General features: G+C 41.6%; 1 protein-coding gene across 1 annotated transcript in view; it reads right to left on the bottom strand.

Moving 5' to 3' along the window:
• The window catches only part of grin2da (glutamate receptor, ionotropic, N-methyl D-aspartate 2D, a), a 177,988-nt gene that overhangs the window by 91,373 nt on the left and 80,615 nt on the right, over nucleotides 1–6,000 (bottom strand). The window lies entirely within an intron of this gene.

Here is a 6,000-nt window from a genome sequence, read left to right as displayed (position 1 = left end):
GTGTGTGTGTGTGTGTGTGTGTGTGTGTGTGTGTGTGTGTGTGTGTGGTTGATGCTGAGGGTACTTCAGATGATTAATCAGAGGAAGCACCAGAGTAAAAATTTGCTCCACAGTTTTGTAAGACCATTGGAGCGGTTATAAAACTGAAATTAGTCGAGATCGAAATGCTTCACTGACACACTCCAGCATGGATCCCGTCACACGCTGCACATTCACCGAGGTGACGCCGATCCCTTCCGCTCGGCCGACAGCAAACGGAGTCTGTTTCAGCACGAGGTCCAAGGCAACGCTCAGTCCCCGTCAGTCACATCCTCTGAGATGTCAGTATATTTAGATGTCTTCACATATGGCGCTGGCGTTTTCTTGAGCTGTAAGTTCGTCATGTGTTCGTGTGAAATAGAGAGGATCAAGTCTGTCAAAGTGCTCCTCTCCACAAGAAGGGAGCTGAGTTCTCTGTCTTCTGCCATCCAATGAGGCGTCATTTCTTATGATTCTCTGCCATCAATCACTTTGTTAGCGCAGGTGTCTCATTTTTCAAACGTTGGACATCTCATTTCGGAGGAAAACATTTCATTTAGATCCCCGTGGCTTGTTCATATTTTAACATGACAGTTTTATCGCACGAACATCCAGGTTGAAATTAAAAGTCTCTTTTCAAAATGAGTGAATATTCGCACAAAACACCTTTTGATAGAGAACTAATTTAATTTAGTGCCACTGTTTTTCATGCACTGTATTGCACGTTTTTCAAAAGGCAGATATTTTATTATCACGATGGAACACTTCCATTTTTACCACCTAGCAATATTAACCTGAAGTGCCAGATGGGTTGTTACACAGAACCATCTGAGAAGCTGTTATTGGAAACTGTTTTTAAAAGGGCAGGCACTTTAAAAAAAAAAAACACTTGGCAGGTGATTGGATGAACCATCTGTCAATCAAACTCTTGCCAAAGCCGGTCTGAAGAAAATGAAAACCCTTCAGTGCGGAAGCCAACAACGGCTTTGTTTACGATATTTTATCTTATTGCCGAAATAACAATTATTTTGTCATTTCAAGATAAAGCATATTTTCTCATGATGAATGATTTATACTGTATATCTCTATTCTCAAGAAAACAAAAAGGCCAATTTCTCTAGATAAGATAAGTCATCATAGTTGACTGAGAGAAAGGCAAACACGCTGCTGTGTGTGTGAACAGTAGCCTGTTCAGCACCACAGCGGCCCGGACAGCTCCGCCTCAGGCTAACAGGGTTAAATACTATAACTCTGAAATTAAATAATATCAATATTCTTCTCCTGAAATGACGAGGAGTGATCTGAATGTTCTCTCTACCGGAAAGAGACGATGCCGTTTCTGATTGAAGCACAGTCTGATGCATTGATCTGTATCTGACATCAGTTGGTGCGATTGTCAAGATGCCATCTAAGCATGCCGGCATGCTGGTATGCCACTCCTGATCTCCTCGTCTTTGATATAACAAAGCTTTATTTCTTGAGATGAGAAAGTCATTGACTGGATAAAAAGGGTACTAATGTTATGCCTGGACGTTCTTCCGTACTTCAGTGCCGTTTGTTGCTCTTCTTTCAATGAACAAATGCTCTCCAGTTCTGATATAACTGTTGCTATTCCAGCATCTATGCTGACCGCTTTAGGAGCCGCCAGTGTTGTTTTGAATAATACACCAATATAATACACCAATATACCTGAACCAACTAACTGTGGTTAATCACTGAAACCACCTCAAAAGATGGTCAGAGCTGCACTCTGACACTTTGATATCAAAGTCTGAAAAAGTGAAAGAAATCTAGCCTTACACCAGCAGTCAGTGTTGCTGCACTGCTTAGTATGTCATGCTCTCCTGTAACAATAGAGACATGAAGAGGACAAACAACACGCCTGCTACCTCGCTGACCCGTCACAACAGCGAGATGTGAATCATCAGCTGATGCTTGCGTTATGCTAGTTGGCGGAGGCAAACTACTATGTGACAAATTGGCATTTCTCCATGACTCGTGAGATTACTACAAAATGCATAACATACTTTAGAACTTGAAAACATCCAATCAATGCTGTTTATAATATATAAAACGAGATGCCTAATGTATTCAGCCACCTAAAGTCATTCACTACTTCAAGCTAGAGGACAAAATACGGTACAAGTTTAGGAATATTCTCCTTCAAAACATCAATTTCAACAAAGGAGTCCTGTTTTCTTTTTTTTTTTAATCTTGTGATCACAACAACGTGTCGGGCAGAAAACATCTGCGATCCAGTGGGTAAAATAAGTGGCCCGTGCAGCACTGGAGCCTCCCCAATGCCTCCAACATTATGCATAAAAGACACATAAGTTTAATACTTATTAATAATAATAATTAGTATTAATAATAAAGTTGTCAGGCCGGCGAGGCATGCAGTATTTATGTTTTGAAAATAAATGATTTTGGTGCACTGGAGGCTTATTTTAATTCCACGTGTAAATGAAATACAGATCGTTCACGATGCAGATATCGCTTGTGAGTCATTTTAATGTCCGACGAGAGAGGGAGAGGGGGAACGGGAGCACAAGAAAGAGAGGATGAGAGGGATGGAGAGAGCACTTCATCAAAGGCCTCAGCATCATGTGGGGGATTATGCAGATATTGCCATCCAACCCCGCTAGCAGCATTTCAAAATGGAGCAATGACAAGGTGTAATAATGACAACAGCAGAAAAAACAGCAGTATCGTAGTAGAATGGTGAATTTGCACTCCTGTGACCTGAGGGACCAACTCAACCCAAAGAGGTCCAACTTATCTTGGCAACAAAAACAGCATGCTAACACGACACAGGCAACATCGTATCCGTCGTCATTATCTCCATGTTCAACTCGTTGACATTTGTCACCACATTTTAGTCAATCCCTCTCACTTACACGTGTTCAGATTTCGGGTACAACATTAATGTTTCAATTTGGAACCCATCACATGAGATGCGGGTCTGAAAAGTGAAGTCAATGTTGAATAAATACAAAAATACTTTAACCACAAGCTCCACTTAGTCACTGTTCCAGAGCCATTAGATCAGAATGAACGTGGCAGGTGTGGCACTGGTGTGTTTGTACAGACAAGGTAACGAGCTGTCCTGATAATAAGCAAGAAGAATGTTGCTCCTGATGATGAAACAGTTTGAGTACCTGCAGATGCACAACATCGTTTATGTAGACTTTGCACAAGTAAGTCTACTGCTTAGTTATTTATGTTCATTATTTATTTACCACATTATAATTAGAAGTGTGGAAATAATGTACTCACCAGTAAAGAGAAGAGGAATACTAATTGACTGTCCACACAGGTTTGAAACTGCTCTGCTGTGGTGATTCAGTTTCACAGCAGCTGATCAGCCGGTGTGTCCATCACCCCCAGAGTTCCAGTAGAGGGGCGTGTTCATCAACACACTTTTGCTTACGATGCTCTGGTATTTCATCACTCAAGCCTCCGCGTTCATTGATCTTTGCTCCTCCAAAGCATATTGAGAAGCATTTAAATGTACCTCGTGACATAGTAGTAGAGCAGATCGATTTCCAGATCACCCAAGAGTCGATTGAGGAGACGTGAAATAAGGCAAAGGAGACATATCCGTATACTGACGAAGGCTGCTTCCACAGCACATTGTTTCTTTAGGCAGGGACGCCAACACAGATGCAATAAGCATTTATTTCAAGGACTTGTACGCCTATATTGTTAAAAATAGCAAATGTTGATGTAAGATACTGACCCAGGAACTGAGGAACACAATGCCCCGATGTCAACATGTCGGTGAAAGAACTAACAAAACAAAACATCCTTGGAGAATGTCCAAAAGCTCGCGCTGTGCTTGACTGCCCATTGTCTGCCCATTGTCTACTTTTGTTTGTGTGGAGGTGGACATTTTGGTGCGGGACATTTCAGAATAGTTCAGCAGCCGCAGCACTTTTCAGTCGACAAATGACTTTTAGCACCAGCATGTCGATTGATGTAAAACCTTTTCAACATTGACTAAATGTTCGGGCGTTACCTTTTCTCCATTGAGGCTGTTCACTGGTAACCTCGAACATACGTGATGCGAGTATAATTACTCTCCTTCAAGATAGTTTGAAGTAACCTCTGACATTTGCACTTCATGCCGGACCTTTAAAAAAATCAATGTGTTTGAAACATAAAATGTGAAATAAGCAGCGGGCTTAAGATATAAAACAACCTTTAAATCCAAAGGCAGAGGTATCAAGTTTTAAGAATCATGTGCATGACCCAAATATGCTCCCTATGACAAATCCAACATGCTCTTGGTACGAGGGTGTTGTCTGTACAGTCATTGCCATCTTAGTTTACTGCATCATAATGCTTACAACTTGCTAATTAGCACAAAATTCGAAATACAGTTAATGCTGATAGAAATGTCCTCAGCGCTACAACGATGTCAGTAAGTGAGCAGGACCAATACCACAACCCTGGAACTGATTCGGCTAAATGCGATGAAGCTATCATGCATTAAACGCATTAACCGTCTCCTAACCTGCACCTGTATGGACTCTTCTTAGAAAAGAACCACATCTAAAGCATAGAGTTCATTCCCCCGTCCCTATTCAACATTTCATATCACTTTCATGACATTACATCATGCTCTCTCTGGTCTTCTTTCTCCCTTTCATTGACTTCATTTTGACAAAGGTCATCTTATGCTCACAACGGTAAAATGATGACAGCAAGGAAAGAACACGAATAAGAAGGATACAGAGACATAAGAGAGAAGGGGGAGATACTGCTCATGCAGATGGGTCCAACAAACAGCGATGTTTCTGTCTGGAGCCCGCTGTTCGTTCCCAATGTGAAACGAGAAGTCACATAACTTGTGCACTTCCATGTTTTTGTTCATTTACCCAAAGGATGATCTATTCCTAAAGCTAATGAAATGATTGTGTTGCCTAAACCCAAAAAACTGAGTTTCCTGGGAAGACGGAAGTTTATTTGGAAAAGATCGTATGCCTGTAACGAGTGGACACGTGTTGCAGGTCATCGTGGGAAAAAGCACGAAAAATGAGGAGTAACTTTTTGTTGGATATCATACGAATCATTGTTTGAGGATACGTTGATCCACAAGGGGCACTGTGGGAAGTAAGTCCTGAAGTGGTTGTATAGAAGCAGGCTAACACAGGGACACGGGGGAAACACACACGAACAAAGTGTCTCTCTTGTGTTGATTTCCTTTCTTTCACTGTAGACGATGACATCAATAACCAGTGACTCACCGCTGACGAGTCTCAACCGCTCAGAAAATGCTTCAATGTGTGAAAGACAAAAAGTCTGACGCACTTAAAAAGAAAAAGAAAGAGGATGATCAAGTCATCCAAAAAAACAACACGTTTGTATGACGTGCGATTTGTTCACCAAAGAGGATGCACGATACAGGATGAAGCTGCTGAAGAAGCCTGAATGCTCAGTGGTTCAGCAGAGCAGCTGCAGAGCGGAGCTGCAACAGTTAAACGTTGCAGTCACGCTGCAAAGCTCCCAGGTGTGTGTGTGTGTGTGTGATAGATTGTGTGTGTAAGTGGTCCCCCAGGATGTCAGCGTAAATGAATAGTGTGTCCTCAGTCAACCTCTCCTAAATAAGGCTTTTACCGGAAGCCAATTCATTTAATGGTGAGACGTTATAGCTTTCCTCAGAATCTTTCCTCTTGTTAAAAAAGCCTGAAGACGTAGCTTTTATTGTCAAAACTGCAGGTGCAGAGAGAGCACTGCACATATATTGATCTGACAAAGTCGATTAACCTGCTATTGACTCTTTGGAGTCCTGCTGAAATTGAATCAGCGGTTTTGTTTTCTGCTCCAGCATACAGAGGAACAGTCAGAAGAGAGACGTTTTAATTGTTGGTTCCCCCGATCTGTGCATCAGAAAGCTGCTGTTTATATCTAAACTATCAAAGCATTTTTAAAATTGCATTGACTGTCAATGTTCTGTCATTAGCTGATGGCGACCCTGTC

Source organism: Anarrhichthys ocellatus, unplaced genomic scaffold (assembly GCF_004355925.1).
Source record: "Anarrhichthys ocellatus isolate YVR2014 unplaced genomic scaffold, GSC_Weel_1.0 scaffold110, whole genome shotgun sequence".
Lineage (NCBI taxonomy): Eukaryota > Metazoa > Chordata > Actinopteri > Perciformes > Anarhichadidae > Anarrhichthys > Anarrhichthys ocellatus.
This window is presented reverse-complemented; position numbering and strand designations above follow the sequence as displayed.